The sequence below is a fragment of the Sardina pilchardus genome, chromosome 19, assembly GCF_963854185.1.
Source record: "Sardina pilchardus chromosome 19, fSarPil1.1, whole genome shotgun sequence".
Classification (NCBI taxonomy): domain Eukaryota; kingdom Metazoa; phylum Chordata; class Actinopteri; order Clupeiformes; family Clupeidae; genus Sardina; species Sardina pilchardus.
The window spans coordinates 26,505,539-26,527,846 of NC_085012.1; the positions used below are offsets into that span (position 1 = coordinate 26,505,539).

Consider the following 22,308-nt stretch of genomic DNA (forward strand, 5'->3'; position numbering starts at 1 on the left):
CCACCCTCCTTACCTCCTCCCTTCCTCCCTTCCTCTCTCTCTCTTGCTCACTAACTCACTCACTCTTCTCTCTCTTTACAGTATTTCTCTTTCTCTCTCTCATCGTCTCTGAAGCTGGAGCCAGAGATGAGCCCAGTTGCTCATGGCTGGGAAAGGAGACTCAAGCTCTCCACTGCAACATCAGGAGCACACAGATAGTAAGGAGGTCCTGAACTGGAGTCAGAGTGTGTGTGTGTGTGTGTGTGTGTGGTGGTGGTGGTGTGGGGGTGGGGTAAGCTGCCCCTTTCGCCTCCCACTGCTACCCAGCCCCTCTGGACAAACAGGCCCAAACAGAGGCTCCGCCGCAGCCCAACCCTCCCTGCTGCAAGGCAAAGTAACAGGGGTAACAGGGTGGTGGTAACAGGGCCAGGAGCCTGAAACCCACTCAGTGCAGCCACCGCTGCGCTTTCAATTAAAATGAAATACAGTGCATCCCTGCACAGTCCACCATTTTTAACAAACAAGGTCCCTGCCAAAATAGCACCAGCCCTCATTAGCCCGCCCGCTCAGTGGGAGGAATTAGCTAATTGAGGACAAGAGTACAATCAGAGCGGAAATAGCTTGTTTTTGTGGCGAAATAATGAAATATATACAGTGAATAAATGAGGAAAATGGAAGAAATATTTTTACGACGAGACGAAAATATTAAACGATGAGAGCAACCATGCCCTCTCCACCTTGTTTTCAGAGTCTCCCTTTGCTGCACAACAAAGTAATTTGGGGATTAATTTAAAACAACCCTTGGCTAACTGACTTGTGGGGAGGCCCAATGTATATTAACTACAGGAATAAAAATGTTTTTTTTTTCTTTCCTTTCTCTCTTTCTCTCTCCCTCCCACCCCACCCTCGCCTCTAATCAAGTCTAATCTTGAGCGAAAAAGAGATCGGAGCAGAAGCCAACCCCGGGACAACGGAGATTAGGGAGAGACTACAAGTCATTTATGTTTGTGCATGACAGATAAACTGTCAGATTAATCAGGGGAAAATGAAACATTACAAAGGCAGATGAAAATGTCATTTTCCTGAGCTGAGCAAACATGAAACAGAGGTTACTCACACAACAGGCAGCCGAGAGTTAGAGAGAGAGAGAGGGGGAGAAACGGAGAGATGGAAAGAGAGAGAGCGTACAGGAGTGAGGGCGTCTTTCACCCAATGCCAAAAAGACATTCAGAGCCGCAATTAGCTCGAAATTAGCCCCCATTTGCATCCAGCTCCAAACATCAAGAGGAGAGCCAGGATGGGGCAACGTTTATGCAACGCGAGAGGAATGTGTCTCCCAAACACACACTTTGGCACGAGAAGCTGGTGAAGATTACAATGTTCTCTTCTGATAATTTCTCTCCATCTCCCCTGTTAAGATCACAAGGTAACATCACAGAGACAGCAGCTGTGCCTCAAGGGCTTATGGGCGCTGCGTGTGTGTGTGTGTGTGTGTGTGTGTGTGTATGTGTGTATGTGTGTGTACAACACACACAGACACACACACACTCACACACACAAGCACACTCGCAACATTCCAGCGACGTTCTGGGAGACTCCACGGCACATCATAAAACAACAACCTTCTGACAATGCACATAACAGCCCTCTTTCCCTGCCTCTCTATTGTCAGGCGCGCACACCCCACTTCTGTGTGATTTGTTTCCATTATATTTCACCCTTTACATTTATCAAAGGCTCGGGGAAATGATTCGCAGATGGAGCTACACTCAACTTCCTCCATCTCCTCACTCAGGTGGTGGTGGTGGTGGTGGTGGAGGCGTCTCACGCGGCTCCGCTATCATCCCAAAATGATGGAGAGTTGAGAGTTGAGTTGTTTTTTTTTTGCTATGGTACTGGTCTACACTACTTAGCACTGCTGTGTCTTGTAAAATGCAGACACGCAGGTTTGCTTGACGCAGCTTTTGGACATAAAAGACATGCTTCCTTTTTTTTTTAATAAATCATGCATGTCTTGGCACTTCAAGTGCCAGGATGCCTCGGTGGAGATGTGTTGCGTGACGCTTCTCTGCCGATGCCTGGGAATCATTACATCACAGTGAATTATAGACGAGCGCACAAAGAGATAAAGAGCTACACTTGTTTTGATGCCAGACGTCTACCCGCTGACGCTAGCACAACATCCAGAGATCCTACTGATACGCGGACGTTTGACGAGGTGTCTTTCACTGTCAAGCACTTGAAGTGCTTATGCTTTTACTTTGCATGTAGCTGCATGGTGAACGCTAAGTTCATCCAGACTTTTCGAATTCGGTGCTAAGTCAAATACGGAACGCTTTGGCTATCAGTCTCATCTGAATAAGTTTGACTAGCCCCAAATCAAAACTAATTTTGCTTAGGAGAGAAAGGAAATATTAATCATTGTTCAGGAAGACACAGACAGCCTTTTTCCACAACTTGAAACAAGTGATCCACTACATACCTCCTATTAAAGGGTTCCATGTGTGTGTTTTTTCCCCCTGATATCATTTCATTTGTGCAGAACACGTCTGTGTGATTCTCCCCACATGCGCTGCCATAGCTGTGAAACAGCTCTCCTCCCCACCCTTTTCACAAAGTTGCCACCTTCTTTCGATGCACAAAGCAAAAAAATAACAAAAAGCCCTACCTAACACAAAGATCCGTTCCTTAGAACATAAAGTGGCTCTGTCCTTCCCCTGCCACCCACCCAACCCTCACCACTCTCTCTCTCTCTCTCTCTCTCTCTCTCTCTCTCTCTCTCTCTCTCTCTCTCTCTCTCTCTCTCTCTCTCTCTCTCTCTCTCTCTCTCTCTCTCTCTCTATCTGTCTCTTTCTCTTTTTTCCCTCAACAATGAGGCCACAGATCTCCCTGCCTAGAAACCGTTCCAGCTCCGGTTAGAACAAAGCAATAGCAAACAGCGTTTCTACCTCTGTTTTTTAATTAAGACTGTCCCTGCCCTCTCCCAGTGCTCCGTGGAGACAGTGTCTGTGAAGTGATTAAAAAGAATGTGATCTGATCAGGAGGGGGGCCCAGTGTGTGTGTGTGTGTGTGTGTGTGTGTGTGTGTGTAGGGGGGGTGGTTTTAATAGGAAAGGAATGCTAGGTTTGCCGGAGTGCTAAGTTCTTGGGAAAGAGGGCACAGAGAGATTTCTTTTGCCTTTTGTTTTTCTGCCACCCCCCACGCACACACACACACACACACACACACACACACACACACACACACACACACAGCCCCCCTACATCACCCTTTCCATCTGCCTTTCAGGAGCTTGCACCGGAGGATAGCAGCCTTTCTCAAAGCTGGGGATTTCACTTGCTTTTAACATTCCTCCTCCACTCTCTCTAGCTCCCTCTTTTCTCTCTCTTTTGTCTTCGTCCTTTCTTCCCCTTTAAGAAGCCAAACGCAGGTTAAAAGTTACCGCTCTTCTGTGTGGCCAGAGTGTGCTTTGCTGCACTGACACCTAATAATAAAAATGAGAGCGGAGAAGAAATAAATAAAAACATCCTTGAATTATATGAGCATACAGAAAGGTCAGTCCTGTCTCAGCTCTGGCTTTTTTTCCTTCCACCTTCACCACCCCCCCTCCTCTTCCCAAACCCCCTACACCAAATCCTCTATCAAAATGTCATAGCGCGTTAGGCAAAGACAAAAGAGACTCACTGTGTGGAAGCTACACATATATCTAATCCTGACAATGCCATGAATGGGCCTTCACAAGTGTAATTATACTTGTTTATTTGTTGCCATGCTGAAAGAACTGATGAAAAATCCATCAAAGAGGTATTATCCAAACATCAAGCGCTTCTCTGCCCTTCCAAGGACACTGGGGACCTTAAGTCTTTCTTGTTTAAGTCAGAAAGAAACGGAATTGCAAAGGAGAGGAGGAGGAGAGGTGGAGAAAAAAAACGAAGGTTTGCGTGACCATTTTCTTCTCTTTTTTTTTTTGTTCTCACAAAGACTCTCTGCGACCTCGTTTGTGCCCAGAGGTGTAATAGTAGAAGCTGTAGAAATCCCCTGTGCCACGGAAACGTTTGGAGGCCCCTCATTTTCAACCGATACCATATCATTACAGTCGGGCGTGGCACACCCCCACCCCACCTCCAAACTTTGGCAAAAGAGAAGTCCTTTTAGGAGTCAGGAATCTTGTCGGACAAATTACCTATCCACAAAATGTCTTCTGGAGAACGAAAATCAAAAGGCAACGTGTGTGTAAGTACGTGTAATCTCCCAAAGAACCTAAAAAAAGAGGTTGCACCAGACATGGGTGACTGCCTTACTGTCCTAATCTGAGGCCTTGTTTTCTCTAAGACATATCAGAGCAAGTACCAAGAATAATATGGCCTTAAAAACTCCACACAAGAAGTGACTATGACTTATGGTTTATAGTAATATTATTGGGATGAGGCCATTTAAATATAACTAAAGGCAAACTCTGTTAACTGTAAGGGAGAAAAAAATTAATGAGCACTGGATTTAGCCTGGTTTCATGCGACTGGCTTTCCCGTTAAAGAGTTTTAACAGGGGGCACCCATATCAAAGGGAGACATAATCTACATAGCTAATGTGTTTTCTCGATTCAAAGCAGAGTTAGAGGGCGGAAAAAAAGAGAAAAGCGAGAAGAAAAAGGGAAAAAGCCACAATTTTTCTTTTGCTGGCAATCTGGAAGCACTCTGGAGTTAATTATGGCTGATTGGAAATGAACCGCACAAACAAAGGCCAGTCTATGTCCAGACAATTATACTACATTAACCAGCTTAGAGCTTCCCACTGGTGTGTACGCGGGGGGACTCCTTCCAGTGTGTGTGCGGGGTCGCGTCTACCTTCCCAGTGCAGGCAGGAATGCTCCTGCACCCAGGACTAATGAAGAGCAGCCTCCAAAGAATGTGTGACGACCTCCCCTGACACGGTGAGAGAAGAAAAGAGAGAGAGAGAGAGAGAAGAGAGAGAGATAGAGAGAGAGAAGAGAGAGAGAGAGAGAGAGAGAGAAACGTTCAGCCTCAGTCACCACAAAGGAGATGAAGGTAATTAAGTTTGAAAGTAAAGGCCCTTGCAACAAACAATGACGCTGTGTCTTTCTGGAAGGGAGCAGGGGGAGAAGAGAGGAGAAGAGAAGAGAAGAGAAGAGAGGGGGGGTCGGCTGAGGGAGGGGGCAGAAAAATCATTAACATTCACTAGAAGGGTGGAAAAGGCATGGGGTTAAAGGGGAGAGCTCAATGGCTAAGAGCCTGCCTTCCCCTTTAAGCAGGTCCTGTTGCTCTCTCTCTCACTCACTCTCTCCCCTACACCATGTGCTCCTGTCTTTTTATCTGTTTTTTCCCCTCTCCAACTCCTTCACCTCACATCTGGTTTCACATCTTTCCGAGTCTTCCTCTGCTGTCTGCCTGTGTCCGCGTCCACGTGATGGAAGAAAGACTCTCCTTCCCTCCCTCCCTCCCTCCCTCCATCCCCTCCCTCCCTCCATCTGACCTCTCTCACACTCATTCTGTACCTTCCACTATCCCTCTCTAACCCCTCCCTCTCCCTCTCCCTAGCCCCACTCTCTAGCACTGTTTCAACACTACACATTTGTACCTAATAGGCAGCTTTGCTAAGTTAACTTTGCATTTTTCCCTCTACCTCTCTCACACACAGAGAGAGAGAGAGAGAGCGCCCTGGTAGTGTGTTTTTTCTATTTAAAATAAATGAAAACGAGGCATATTTGCCAGCCCACCTGAGACCCTGAGCTCACTCGTGGCGTTGTGTGTTTTGCTAAGAGAAATCACCAAGATGCAAATGAGGGTTGCATCCCTCCTCTCAACCTCCCCAAGTCCCCCGCTGAGTCTTTTAGCTTAATTAGCAAAGCAGATATGTTATTTCCACACACAATACTATAGTGTGGAACTAGAACACACACACACACGCACACAGACATAACACACACACACACACACACACACACACACACACACACACACACACACACACACACACACACACACACACACACACACACACACACACACACACACACACACACACACACACACACACACACACACACACACAAACACACACATGCACACACACACGGGGACATATTTCAGAGGAGCTAACTGCTGAGTGTAAACAGTGTGGCTCCTCTCGTCGTCCTCTCACCTCTCTGGCGTGGGCTTTGTGTGTGATCTGCTCCTCCTTTACACATGCATGAGCAATACATACAGTTCACTTTCAGCTGCACTCACACGTCTCATGGAGGCACACAGCACTGGAGCCCTCCTCCCTACCAGGAGCCCTTCATCTCTCTCCCTATACATCTCTGTTTGTGTGCGTGGTGTGTGTGTGTGCAGTTGCATGTGGAGATCTGTATGTGTTCATACCTGGATGCATGCCTTTGTGTGTGTGTGTGTGTGTGTGTGTGTGTGTGTGTGTGTGTGTGTGTGTGTGTGTTGTATTTGTATTTGTATGTGTGTTTTTCCATGCTGACCAAGGAAGCAGAGAATCTAATTGCAGCTTTGGCAGCCTCATGTTCAGTAATCGCCCTCTCTTTGTCTAGCCCAGGCAAAGCTGGATTAGAGTTAAAATGATGACTGGCTTAATCCTTTGATTTCCCCGTGCTAAATAAATATTAATCTACTGGTCAATCGTGCTCTTGTAAGGTACAATATATACAATATGAAAGCGCTTACCAGTTACATAAATCGCAGTTTGCGCTGCATCTGTTTCAGTAGGAGAAGCCTGGGCCCCTCCCCAAGTTATAAAAAAAAGGATTTATGAAGTGAAATTAATAATCCCTCTAAACATTAATCCTCATAATCTAGGATGTTGTTGTTTGACAGAGAGATGCACTCAATTAATCAAGATCCGAATTAATAAATCACACAGTTTTGTTTTGTTTTGTTTTGTTTTGTTTGTTTGTGGTGCTGGGGCCGCTGTCAGGTTGATATAGGTTGAGGGCAGCGAGAGCCGAGGGAAGTTCACTAGTTCAGAACACACACATTGAACTCAGCAGTGGAGAAACAGTACAAACAGATCTGCTCTGGAGTGGGCAAACAGTGACCACAGACACAGACACACACACACACACACACACACACACACACACACACAGAGGGAGGGAGGGAGGGAGAGAGAGAGAGATAAAGAAAGAGGGAGTGAGAGACAAGAATGTCTGAATGAACACACACGCACATGCACACACATGAGCAAATATGCACACATCCATTGACGCACACACACACACACACACACACACATTCAAATACTGACCCATAAAGCCCCATTGGGACCTATTGTTGAGGCTCATGTAGCGCACGTGATCAGATGTCCATACATACGCCCACTGTGCCACTGTGCTGGTGAGGTGGACAAGACCTCGGACACTAAGATGTGCACTAGCACCTGTACCAGCATCTAACATCATCTAACGTCAAGCAGCACCTGACAACTTCTATGGTCAATGATCAACTTGTGAAGATGCAACCATTCTGACAAAAGGATGTTGAAGTTTGATTTCAACAGCTAACCAAAGTACACCCCTCCCTCCTCTACACCTGAAGTACTGTGTTGATTGGCTGTTGATGTTTTGTGTGTTTATGCCACAATGTTTGTTTCCCATGTACAGGGCTTCACTGAGAACGCTAGAGGACTGAATTTGAGAAAAAAGCGTTCTGCATTATAATTGCAGACCTCCCTTTGCTTCTGTTTGTGCCAGTAGTTTGTGCTGCATACTGTTATTTTCTAACCTTAGTGGGCAATCTCTAACAGCATCTAACAACATCTCATAACATGTAACATCTAACTAAACTTAACAACACAGAAACACATTTAACGGCATGTAACTACATTTAACACCGTGTAACACTCAAGTGACCCGAGACTTATCTTCTGCTTGACGGAACAGGTGCTATAGGCCTGGTCATCTTATCCACCGTAATGCAGTGGTATGCACAGTACAAAACACCGGTGTTCACGCAGAGTCCTCTGACTCTGAGGTATGTGTTTTTAAAGATGTGCGGGAGCCACCATGTCTAATTGCGGAGCCATTTTGTTAGTCAGTCGTGCTGACCTTTTCCCCGTGCTGTCATTTTCCCACAGCAACAATAAAGCCTAAAGACTATGCTCACAGGACCGCCTGTCCTCTAATTATCTTCATAAATATAATCACAGGGCGCAGGTATCCGCTTATGCATTCCAATACTGTTAGGAATAGCCAGTTCAGCATTCCTCCGAGATGTATTTCAGAAAAAAAAAGAAAGACTCAAAAACAACAAGCCCTGTCAAAACAACTCTCACACTAACGAATGAATTCTTCTTCTAAATAGGCTTTTTGTATCGGGGACTAATGTCCTTATATGGGTGAGCAAGACATTCAGCTCACGATATCTCCTCCTTTCTGGATCCGGGCAATTACTAATTAACTTAAGGTTGGGGACTCTATTTAATTACAGAGCTCCAACTGAAATGAACTTTAGACCAAAAAAGCATTTGCTTTTTAAAACAAACTCATTTCTGACAGCTGTTGTGAGTTTGCCCTCCTCCACGGCCGAAAAAAGAAAAAAAAACATTTGTTTTCTTTGCCATCATGGGGCCATTACTTAGCTCAAAAAAAGGAAAGAGAGAGAGAAAAAAAAGAGGGCAAGAGAGAAAAAAACACATATTTATGTTTTAATTGGGTTTCACTCCAAACAAACAACTGTCAGCTTTAATTAGCCTGGTTTCAGATTAGGGGCAAAATATTCCATTATCAAATAAACCGAATGTCATGCGAACTACGAATCAAATTTACTCTCAAACACAAATTCCACAGACCTGGCACTCACAACCACCCATTAACGTCCGTACAGTTCAGACACAAAATATGAAAGTAACATTTGAATAATAACCATATTCTAAAGAAAAGAGAGCCTCAATTCATTAATTTGCGCCAACGGTTTGGTCGGGGAAGATCCATTTCTGAGATGAAAGAGAAGCGCAGCTCTGCGGAGTCTTTGGGTTTGGCAGGGAGAGGGTGGGCAGGCGAGCGAGGGAGAGCGAGAGCAATATTACAGGAATTACGGCTTATTTTCACAGATGCCATTGGAAAGCCCCGGCGAGCTGCATTTCCTCCACCGCAAACATATTATCAGAGCGCCGAGCGGAGCTGAGAGTGGACAGCCACGGAGCGCTACGCCTCGTACTACTACAGCCTTCAAGGCTGCTGCCGCTGCTGCTGCTGCTGCTACACACAGGGTGGGGATTCTGGGGTCAATGGCAACTCCAAACAAAACAAGACAAGACAAAACAAAAACAAAGCAAAAAAATGGGAAAAAAATACATCAAGGGAGGCGTTGTCGGCTGAACAAAAAAAGATAGTTAACGCAGAGCACACATGATATCCTCAAGACCTCATTGCCAACATTCATAGGAAAAAGTAATTTGTTTTTTTGTTATCAACACCCACCGCTCATAACTACAGTGTGTGAGTGTGTGAGCGTGTGTGTGTGTGTGTGTGTTAACCACACCAGGAGACAGTGTGTTAATGCTGTGGCTCAGATGGAAAATGTTCGATGTCTCAGTCCCTCACAGCCCCCCCCCCCCACCTCCTCCCACTCTTTCTGAAAATGAACCACACTGCATTAGTATGTATCTCCAGATCTTTTGTGAGCCCCTGATTTGATTTTATGTGGAATACCCCAAATGGACCTCAATTTTCCCTAATGGTCCCTTCGTACTGTTTCAGAAAGAGACAGAGAGAAAGAGAAAAAAAGACACAGTTCTATTACACTTTTGAACTTTCAGCACTTTTCGAAAATTGTCTGTAAAAGTTTTCAGATGGAAGGATGACTGAGGTACCTAACTTTCCACAGGAGGACAAGGAGGACTGCTAAACACTGCCATAACTTCAATTCATATGGAAAAATATACCTCTTCCTTTTTACGACTGTTTAAAGGGCCTTTCTTTCAAAAATACACAAAGTAGCCTTCCCCGGCATCGCACACAACCTAAAGCTGAGCCTGTTTAAGGCAAATTCCAGCAAAATGACCCTGCAGTCCACCCCGACACCAAACCATTTACACATCATTAAACGTGATGACAAGATGACCTATTACGATCCTACGAGAAAGGTCTCTGTTCCTCCTTACCACTGGAAAGTCTAAACTTCTTTAAAGCAAATAATTAGAGATGATTCCAACGCCGCGGCCAGCCCAGACTGCGACAGGATATGAGGAGTCTAGTATTAACTAAATACCTCTCTTGGGACAGCTGGGGGAGTGCTCAACCTCCACCCCAACACAAACACGGGGCCCAACGGTGTGAGTGTAGCCTACCAGTGTGTGTGTGTGTGTGTGTGTGTGTGTGTGTGTGTGTGGTTGTGAGTGTGTCTGGAAATATCTTCTCTCTGAGGACAAGAAGATACATATCCCCGCATTTTCATGCTCACATACACACACACACACACACACACACACACACACACACACACACACACACACACACACACACACACACACACACACACACACACACACACACACACACACACACACACACACACACATCCACCACACACTCCCACATACTCGCACAGAGCCACACACGCATACGCAACCATCGAGACAGACAGTCAGGTGGAGTGGCTATATTAATATCGTCTTTTCATTACGGCCAAGGATAACTGAGTGTCTTGCATATTCATGAGGCCAGCACTCATTTATCTGTATACTTAAGACACTACAATCATACATATTTAATTAGCCTCCACCATCCTCTCATGATCGCTAATAATGGCTTGTTATCCAAAGCCAATTGGCTTTGAAAATGTGCACCACAATACCGCATGTCTGTATGCGTATACATATATTATGAGATCAGACGCTGGGGGATGCTTCGACTCGGGGGAGGAAATGGGACAGACATGCTCGTGGCTGCCATTTTGGCCTGAGTGTGTGTAGCAGCATTTAGTGCTGGCAGTGCTATGATCAGGCGTGGTTTCCATCGGAGAATCTTTGTTATTGCTGGTTTGTAGAGGGTTCAATGCATCTTTGCATTCTGCTGCTTTGATCCACTTGTGAGTAAGTGGTAGCGTGTTGTGAAGAGTACTACTGCTGGTATCTTTTCTGGAAAGTTGGATATGGTTCTATTAACAGCATGACCTGGTCGCCATACATATTTATAACAGACTAAACATAGTGTCTGCTTTACCTTTATGTTTTAAAGCAGTATGTGACAAGGCTCATTAAATCACAAAGGTGACCTGTACCGTGCTATTCTGCGCTGTCTCCCTGCAAACTGCTCAGACGCTTTTCTCATGTTACCGTAAAAGCAGACAGAGAAAAAAACAGATAAGAACAAACACGTCGCAATGCACAGTGCTGCTCCGACACGACACAAACCTATAGCATCTTCTAGAATCCAGATAGACCATACTAAAGAACATACACTCTTCTCTCCTTATGCCTACTACGGCTGCTGATTTTATATATCATAATAATATATAAACAAATGAAATATCTATACTCTTTTACACCATGTACAGCAGGTGCACAAAGTCAAAGTCAACTCATTCAAACTAGCTTGCTGGACAAGTACTGAATATGCAGACAGTATTTTAGTATGTCCAACCGCACAGCTTTAAAAACAGTAGAGTGTACTGACTGCCTTACTGTTTGAATAAGGACCATTGTAGTTACTGTGAATTTACTGCCATAAAACAATGCAGAGCCAGGTCTGGTCCATAGGGAGCTAGCAGAAGGTCCTTGGAACCTGTGCTGTAACGGCACAGACATGGCGACCTTCGACCCTGGACGGGGTGCATGTGTGTCTGTCTGCCTGCCATCGCGGGTCGAACGGGAGCCAGCGCTGAAGCTAGGCCGTGTTTGGATCGGCGACCCTGATTCGTCAGAAAATCAGCGTACACACACACACCAACACAGGAGCAGGGAGCTGGACTCTGCCAGATTAAACGAACACAGCTGGGTTTACATAAGAAAGATGTCTCACTCTCCTACTTTAACCTGAACTGGGATCAGGGAGAAAAGGGAGAGAGACAGAACGAGAGGGAGAGCGAGATGGAAAAAAAATAAAATAACGGAGCAGGAACCATTTGGATTTGAGGGGGAGCACACAGAAGAAGGATTAGTAGCCGTGCTCCATCACGTCCGTGCCTTAGCGCCTGCTTGTCCTTTCCAGGAAAATGAATGCACATGTATAAATGCTGAATCCATTTCTTTCCATTTTAATATCCTGAGCAAGATGGCTCATGCAAAACAGAGTGAGCTTGAGAGAATGAGGAGGGAGGGAGGGAGGGAATCCCCCTTGTCCGATGAGACGTGGACTGACAGAGGGAGAAATGCAATCCAGCCTGGCCTCAACCCAACAGCAACAAAAACATTTAGATAACTCTGTTCAATAATGAACGTTTTCAGTGAGGACAAAAATTACATTTCCTCTCGATAACAAGTCTTTCCCATAACAGTATGCTTCTTTTTTTTTTTTTAAAGCAAATGTTCGAAGACGTCGCAGTCCTCATCCTCTCTTTGTACAAAGCCTCAGTAACTCTATTAGTCTCTCCTTACCCCCCAAAAAAGTGGAGAGTCCAAAATGCATCCAAGCAAAAGGGAGGCGACCCTACTGGGGTGAAAGGGACACTCCACTGCATACAAGTTTCCCTTGGCAGCGGGCTGGAAATCAACATCTGGTAAAGTATGTCAGAGCCCACACTCGGTCCAGCCAGACAATTGCCATGACCCGTCTAAACTGCGACCCACTCCAAAAAAAAAACGCACTGAACAATCCTTTGAGCAGCATCTTTCCTTATTGTTCAAGGGTTAAAAAGAGTGGCAGTGTCATCTTTTTTTAAAAAATCAACACAGAGCTTACCTCTTTTGCACTAAAGGAACAAATAAGTTGCTCTCATCACAGAGGAGAAAGGAGAGAGAAAAGGATGCTTTTGTTCAGAAGCAGCACTTCTCTCTGACACAGTCTCTCTTCTCTATAAAAAAATTAGCATTTGAAAAAAGCCTAGTTATGATGCACAAAAGGTCAGTGAAAGAGGACACTGACCTAGTGGAAAACAACAAAACAACATGGGGACATTTCTTTTGTCGCTGCCTGTGTTCACCACGAGATCATTTCCATACAGCCGACAACAGACAGTGAGAGAGCGAGAGAGAGAGAGAGAGAGAGAGAGCACGCGAGAGAGAGAGAGAGAGAGAGAGAGAGAGTAATTCCAGTGATGCTGCTGTACGTTACTCTTCCCCCAGTGGCGTTAGGGGCTCACGTCACAGTGATCTGTTCCTCATCTTAACATTTTAAACACATTTTCTCTGGAACAAACGACAGGAACAAAAAAAAAAAAACGCTAAAAAAAAAAACAACAACAAAAAAATAAAACTGAGACTTACATCTCAGGCCAGACTGTCGGCTGTGTCTTTTAAGCACATCTATTCAAAAAGAGCCATTTTTAACGTGCACACCGCGCTGTCAACAGAACGATTAATTGACTTACAGATCCGGAATTTCCCCTGCACCGTGGCACTTCTCCGCACAGAAGATACAGCTCCATTAGAACAATGCATCTAATGTTTTCGCCGTCAGACGCACTCATACATTTTTTCCCCCGCACTAAAGCCAAAAGGAGCCCATATTTACCAGTCTCTCATTACCATACATATTACTTCACGTGACGACAAAATCTGCCGGCATCTTGGGAGGCTCCAGATATATATACGGGCTGCACGCATGTTGTCTCAAGTCCTCGACAAACACATCTTTAGGGAGAGCCAAGACCCCCGGAATAAAAGAAAGGAGGAAGAGGCAGCATTTTCCATCTTCCTTTCATCTTAGCCACCCAGTCGACCATTCACCGGCCTATTCAGAGGCCGCTCTGCATTATGCAAAGCAATGCTAATCCTCCTCTGATGCTTTCACACACATAGAAGCCTCCTCCATTCCTTCCACTGCAAAGCAATTATATCAGTTTACATTTCTGTCAAAAAAAGTCGACATTAATGCTGAGGAACCGGTGTCTCGTCAAACATCCCCTCATCTTTGGCAACTACAGAAACTAGAGATTATTTCAGGGAGTGCGTGCAATTTTTGTGTGTGTGTGCGTGTATGTGAATGTGAGAGTGATTTCTCTTATTTTGAGTTTTTTTTTTTAAAGGATTGGCTTTAAGTGTGTTATTTAATTAGCCTTAGGGAAGAGAGCAGCACTTTAGTTGCTGTGGAAACTCTTCTTGGCACTGACCTTCTCTTGTGTCGGGGCCTAAGCAGAGTGGGCCTGATCTATTAATCACAGGCAAATTATGAAAGAATGCCGCTGGGCCGCTCGCTAGCGTCCTTCCTCAGCCCGGACACAAGCCATTGTCTTCCACGTGTGCAACACCAAGCCACCACCAAAAAGAGACTAACGAAATAGACACCGGATTTGCATATGCAAATGTCCACACGAGGAAGGAGGGGGGGACGGGGGGACGCGTGTGTAAACAAGTGTCATTGTGAGATGGATTAAGCTCACAGCCTTTTCCTTCTTTTATTTTGGGAGGTGGTGTGAGGGGGTGGGGGGTCATGGGGGGTGATGGGGGGGGGGGGGGGGGCATTAGTCAGCATAATTAACCAAGTCTCCATGGAGACTAATGAAATTTTGCTATGGTACGACTTCAAATTAGATAGCTGGTGATGCCTTTCCACTATCCAGCCTCCAAATCCATTATTTGCCCGGGAACAATGAGCCGTTTGTGACCAGCTGATCTCGGCCAGCTGAACAAACCTCCGAGTTGACAATTTGCATATGTTAATATAATTAATCGCTAATTACATGAAACATGTACATGTTCTCGCTGCGCTTTCCCCAGGCGCTCTGAGGCTTGAACCCCGTCCAAGTCTTTAACCCTTCAGACAGCCTCTAAGCAGGAGAGGCTCTGCGTGTTATGGTACAGCCTCGGGGGCAACACAAAAAGCCCCCCACTTAATACATTAAGCCAGCTCCCTGACTTCTCAGCTTTCCACCCCCCCCTCCTTTTCTCCAACCCCCCCACCCACACACACACACACACACACTACCCCCCCCCCCCCCCCCACTCCCCACCCAGAGAGCTGTGGACCGAGGCATGTTCTGTTGCGTCCTAACTGGACCAAATTCAATTGGGCCGCCGACCACAAAAGCCCCACAGTTCTTCGGACAACAATGTGATAATTTTTCAGTGCTATCTACGGCCATCATGAGGAGAAGAGGCGTAAAGGGAAGCTATATTATCCTCTATGGAAGCTTTTTTGGAAATCGCTTAAATCAGTAAACTGATCAGCCAAGGACTGTCCATTGTTTTCGCTCTAAAGGGTTTTTTTTTTCCAATAAAACATATCTTAAAAAATGAAGATATGTAACATAACACTTTTCCATACAGCAGCCTGACATTTGCTTCCTTCGTGAGAGAAAAGTGGCAGATACAAAAAAAAAAAAAAAAAAAAAAAAACATTGCCCTCGAAACCTCTGCACTGGCCCAGGTCTTGAAAGTGCAATAGACAGGAATCTTCATAGAAATCAAAAAGCAACGGCCAGATTAAAGAGCCCTTTGTCCTTCTCCATGTTGCGTTTCTTTTAGCCGGCTAAATTAAGCGAGCCTGTCTGTTCAAAGCATGGAGCTGAAGAGCCAAATGGAAAAACTGTTCTATCACATATGAAATTCATGCAGCTGTGCTTCAGAACAGGGACCAGATGGCACAGGAGGAGTCGAAAAACAAACACCTAATGACAGACAGACAGAGGAACCTCGGAAAGAGAAAGGCCCATGGTGTCCGCTCTTAAGAAAACAGAAAATAAAGCTCACCCCCGTGACATCGGAAACTGAATGGGATAATGAATTTCCACAGAGCCAAGTGCGGCAGCACAATGAAATACTGTACAATACTGTGGGTTTCCGCATTTTGAAAAAAATTCGTCTTTTCATCGGCCACGTCTTGTTCATGACTAGGGGGAATATAATTTCACTTTCTGACCCGAGGAAAGATTTCAGGAAGATGCACATTTACGGCAACGAGTGTATTCTGTTTACTAATGAATGCATGATGTATGCTGAGGCTGTGTATGCCTGTGTGTGTGTATGTGAGAGAGAGAGAGAGAGAGCGAGAGATTGTGTGTGTGTGTGTGTGTGTGTGTGTGTGTGTGTGTGTGTGTGTGTGTGTGTGTGTGTGTGTGTGTGTGTGTGTGGTGTGTGTGAGTGTGTGAGTGTGCGTGTGTGCGTGCGTATATTGTGCTGGCCAGAGAAACAGAGAGTGAAAGTGTCTACACATGTGTACCAGTGTCACAGCGTAAGGACATATTCATTGTAATAACAATCAATACTCGGATAGCCACATTTTCAAAACTATTCTGCTCAGCACAAAATCCTCCCTCAGCGCAACTGCACCCTAAATGGGACGTTTGCGTGTCACGCTATGACAGTCATCTGCGATGCACTGCAAAGTGCCGCGGCAGGGTTGAGGCAAACCTTTCTACAGTAAGGGATTTTAAATCATCCAGTCTCTCCTATTGGACCTGAGACTTATTGAGGTAGAAACCATAAAAAATGAAGAAGGGAAATTTAATCCTGAAATATTGATTTGCACATTAATGTCATATAGGCAGAGGGCAATTTGGCTTCATGGAAATGACACATTGTCGGGTCTTTGGAGAAGTCTGAGCCTGTCTTTTTTGCAGAATCTCCAAGGCCATTAGGTGCTTCCCTGCCTGGCTTTACAATATCCCATGCAGCCTAAAAATTAATCTGCACTGTTTTTATCCATCACAAAATAAACACACAGGTTAGGAGACAGCAAAATGCTCCACACACATACACACACACACACACACACACACACTCTCTCTCTCTCACACACACACACACACACACACACACACACACACCAGCTTCCCATCAAAACAAGGCATGCATATAAAGCACAATACCTTTAAAAACAAAAGTCGCTGGGACAATTACATCACTCTGACATAGTTCCAAGGAAAGGGATTGTGGATCAATGCAGCCTCAATTATTTTGAGAATACCAATGTATTGATTCATATCCAGCCATATCTTATACTATTTGCAGTTAAGATATTAACCATTGTCCACATCTATCAATACATGTAAGGGTAATGTTAGCTACCTTCAAGTACAGAGTTCAGATATGCACACCAACACAAAGATAAAGGTAAAAACACAGGCAACTTTAATCTGTGCACTGATATAGCACAACAACAAATAAAAAGGCTATTCATTACACAATCTATAACAAAGGCTGTGGTAATAACAATGATACCACTAGTAATAATAATAATAATAATAATAAGAACAACAACAACAATAATAGTAATAGTAATAATAATAATAATAAGTCTAGCCTAATAATAATATAATTTAAACCGTTAAAGGTAAAACACAATAAAATAGTCCATTAAATCCATATTTGGAATAAAATCCAAGCCTCGGGTGGGAAATAATTTTCCAAATTTGCAAAAAAATTGCCTACAGTACATCTACATCTATTGACAAACCATACCACGAAATAAAATGCCGTTTAACGTTTATCTAATTTCCTATAAAATAAACAAAATAAGGAAATTATTAATCCGCAACGCAGAATACAAGAAGGGACCCACGAAAATCCTCAAAAATAAACCATCTCGCCAGCTCATGATACGGCGACCGGAGCCTTTACACACACCGCTACATACCGGGGTTTGTGTTGTGTTCCCCTCCTGCCTTGTTTTTTTCTGGGCTCTCAATGCAAGCGATCGATGCCCTTGTCACTGTCGCGTTCCAATCGGAGCCGAGACTCTGCCTTGCACTAACCATCAACCAAAAAGCCAAGACACCCTACGTTCCCCTTTTCTCTCCATGTCCAATGTTAGGGTTACAGCTCACAAAAACAATTACATGTAGAAGTTTAGGAATCCATGGCATCATACCACCATCCGCAAGGACAATTCATTGAATGGGGAACATGATACAAGAAAAGGAAATAAGGCGCAAAATGGAACTTACGGCAAGAGGACTGAAGTAAAATGGGAAGTAGTATTGGTGACCATATGAAAACGTCGTGTTTTATAAGTCCATTTTCAATGGTAGACACTTAAGATTCCCGGAGTTGTTGTCTCGATGGGACCTGCCTGATGTTAGAGTTGTATTCCTCCTATCGGTCTCTTTTCTCGGCGACACAGACATCCACGCCGCGGTAAAGGGAAACTACTTAGCACGCAGCAGGTAATAGCGATGTATGCCGAGTGATATTTTGGATGTAGATGACTTCATATGAAAGGATTCTTGACTATACACTAAGAATGAAACCCGTTGGTCCGTATTCACATGCCTGAATCCTCATCAGTAGCTTACGTCGCGACACCGTTTCGCCAAAGTGTTATCAGGGTAGCCTGCGTGCTCTGCTCCGAATGTTGCCTGTTTGGAGCGACATTGTTTTAAAAGATTATGCCTCATAGCTCGACCGAGATGCCAACAATGGACCATACGACAAGATCAAAGCAATTATGGACCAGCAAGCTAATAGCTGTACAAAAGCCGCGTCCAACTCTTCGCCGAAAAGGCAAAAAAACCCGTAACGAACGTGAAATCGGACCTCTCCACTTGAAGATTAATAATTAACAATACGGTGTCTTTCTTATACAAATCATGCCATCATATGTGATAACCAAAACCTGGAAAAGATTATAAATAGGAGCCTGAATAAACTTTGAAAATAGAATCTGGCTACGATAGTGCTGTCATTCTCTATCGACTGCCTACTGTACTGACAGTTTGTTCTTAATAGTACCGCGATACCCGTTTAAAACTAACCAAAACATTTTAAAAGGTAGTCAAATGCAGAGAAAGTCTCACAATTGCTGTAATCTGAGAAGGGGATGTCAAAGATTCTGCGGAATCAACAAAGAAAGATAATCAATACGCGACCTAAATTTAACACCAACTACTCAATAAAAGTTAAAGCTAAAAAAACTTACTTTCTTCCCCCGCAGATCTCTCCGCTTCTTCTCCGCTATATCGTTTGTAAAGAAAACCACATCCAGTATATGCGAAAGAGTGTACCGAATGAAAAAAGAAAAATAATCCTCCAACTTTATTGGAAAAAAATAAAAATGCGAATGGCGAGAGAATGAAGAAGCGATCCTTTGGGTCCGGGCGTTTTGAGGGTGTCGACGGTTGCCTGGCTGTTAAGGTTGTGAAGGGGTTGGGGAAAGAAGGAAAGGAAATGAAAATCCGATATGTCTTTATTCTGCTAATTATTATCGTTTTAGCCCTGTTTAAAAAAATGGCTGATTAAGTTGAGTGCGCATGTCTTTGTGTGTCTATTCCCGATATGCACTCTGGGAATGAGAGAGAGAGGGGGAGTGAGCAAGGGAGGGAGGGAGAGAAAGAGAGAGAGAGCAAGAGAGAGGCGTAATTAGCGAGGTGATCAACAGTCTCCACATTGCAAATGACGCGCTGTTTCAACTTGGACAGCCGAAGGGCAGTGCGGGCCAGATATACAAACACGATCTAATAGAAAGAGAGGAAATCTTTTGGTTGGCTATATACTAAATTGATAAACGTCATTCTGAACAATACATGCATGACTATTTCCTGACTTTCAGACACAAGTCATCTTTTAGACCCAAGATGAAAATAACAAACAGATTGCGTGCTTGAGGATGCGTATGTCAGTGACGATGTAGCCAACGCTACGGGTCTGTCACCCAGCGACAGCATTTTTACTTACAATCACTTGTTAGTGTCATTTACGACCGTTAATTAAAGAAATACAACGTTACACCAACCAGTATCATATTTATTTAGACCAGTGTCTTCTGCGCTTCTGCTCGCCGGTAAAGCGCATTGAATGCAACCATAGGCTACTGGTTTAACTATAGCCTATTGACACCAGTGAATGTGTTTCCTACTTTACCAACAAACTTGACTTTTAAATCAATTAACAAATAATATTTAGGCCATTGACAGGTTAATGCAAGTTACATGTTGCATTTAATTTCACCCTTTTAAATTACGCCGACCAAGACTACAAAATAAAGTTTAAGGGAAGCACAATATACCAGTGAAAGAATGCGGTGATGTGCAAGCATGCAATACGATTAGTTTAAAACACCAAATGCCATCCTAGTGAAATCTAACTGTACAGTCGATACATATATTCATTTGTTCGTCTTTCAAAATGTGGAGAACATAGGCTACATATTGCTTTTGTCCTTGCACGAATATATGAACTAGTAATTGTAACAGATGTAGCTTTATAAAGATATATGCATGGCTTTTGTGTCCAGTATTGTTTATATACTTTTAAGAATGATTGAACATTTCCAGGCCTCCACACCACTGAAAATAGTATGACCTCTGGTAAAGGACAGTGGTACTCAGCTATATGGCAATATTTTTATATCAAGAACAAATTCATAGTGAGGCATTAGGAGACAATTCTGCCTTAAAGTTGCATTTGGCAACACAGTTCCTTGCTGTAGTCTTAGTCTTTAGTCAACTAATGGTCGCCATGGAGAGAAGACCCTACAAGATGTTAATCGGGGAGAAAATCAAGAGATCGCCTCTCCTTTATGAAAAAATCGAAGGAGGTGAATTGAGTGAGCTAGCTTTCCGGATCTCACGATAAGGATGCTAGCAGGACTGAGGTTGCACCGAGGCAAAGTCCCTCAGTCCGGTTTTAGGATTGGTATGTCACAGATTCTCTCGGTCTCTGGCTCGGGAGAGATGGTCAACGGAGGCGTTGCTTTTTCACCCCGATTCATGGCTGCTGGTCCTCCGGGGAATCCTACTGCCAACCCCATGTGAGCTCTTATTAGGACAAGGGAATAGACACGAGCGGGAGTCCGCTGTAGGAGGGACAGAAAACGCGAGGAGAGTCCCACCACAGAGCTACTTTAATGTAAACTAAATACATCGGACTAAAGGTTATTTTAATGTTTGCAAATGTTGACGAGTGCGTTTAACCTGTGTTCTGCGTGCGGAGGACTTTGAAACTATTGATTTTAAAGAGCTCTCATCCTTTGCAAGTATATTTGTGCATGCTGACTGATGTAATTTATTGCATAACGCAGAGACTTCTTTACAACGCTTTGAGTTGCTGTTCTATGTAAAAAATGGACAAAGTAAGAATTTAAAACTGATAACGTTTGTGAGCTTCTGTCTCCACCCTCCTTTCCCCTGCTTGCTAATGCTTCTCCTAGAGCTATTTACCAAAAGACCGTGTTAACTAATATCAGACTCAATTTGAATATATTTTTTAAAATCTGCATTTAAATACAGATGAATATCTTTATATTCTGTGTGTGGATATGTGTTTTATTCCTTGAGCACCGAGCCTGTTAAAACACTGTTTGTGAAATGGGGTCATATCTGATGATTTTCCACTGACAGCCCATTATCCATGATCTAGCAGAACTACATTTTAGTATTCTTATGTAGGCTATGTTCCTATCTCGAATGGCTTGAATGAAACGTTACTATTGCATTAGATATGATATATCATACAACATTAAACTGTGTTTAGTGGTATAGCCTAATGCTATCTTACATTGTTTACATGACGTGCATTTGTACACTTAAGAATTTCCCTCACCGACAAAAAACATTGCCAAGTTGATATAATTTACATTCCCTGTAGTCAAGCAATGTTTTAAAACATCTTTCTAATTTTTGTTCGACTTGATGAAGTCATGTGCATAAGCGTGTCCCTCCTTTGAGATAAGGGGTTTGGGGAAAACGCCTGGCGCCCTCTGGGGTTGGAGAGGTCATGTTCTGTCAGAAAGCGACCCTTTCCCTACCACGAAATCTGGTCAAAAAACCTATTCTATGAACACATATCATCTAAGCAATCCGGGGAAAAGTAAGCATGACAAATACAAAAACTTTGCGAGACAAACACAAGAAGAAGAGGCCCAGCGTGTAGCCTGCCTATATCTAATATTATCGCCAAATGTAAAATATTGCAGGTAAAATAAAAAAATAAAAACCAATCCGCTATGTGGACATAGTCTAATATTATATGAAGATCACTGAAAGAAAATCAAATCGGCATCCAGCTTTAGCTGAAAGGGATGAAGCTGTACAGGTGACTGGTCAATATCCACAATACTGTATTAAACACAGACCGAACCTCATCAGATTCTACAGAAAAGTTATTGCCTAGCATTGCATGATACGCGCAATATTATAATTTCTTGCATTTTAATTAACCAATTTGCAAGATGTGAAATGTTGAATATCTGTTTCTAAACGTAAAAACAAACGGACATATTCCTTGGAGATAGTATCTTTTATGTATATAAAAAAAACTGCAAGACGTCTACTT

General features: G+C 43.7%; 1 protein-coding gene across 2 annotated transcripts in view; it reads right to left on the minus strand.

The window, feature by feature from the left end:
* Window positions 1-22,308, minus strand: part of zfhx4 (zinc finger homeobox 4) — a 90,270-nt gene that overhangs the window by 67,724 nt on the left and 238 nt on the right. The window contains exon 1 of one of the 2 annotated variants that reach the window (XM_062520717.1): window positions 18,956-19,303. The exons of the other annotated variant lie outside the window; for it this stretch is intronic. The gene's annotated coding sequence lies outside the window, so the exon portion shown is untranslated. Of the gene's footprint in view, window positions 1-18,955; window positions 19,304-22,308 lie in introns of those variants that run through there. 2 annotated transcript variants of the gene reach the window in all.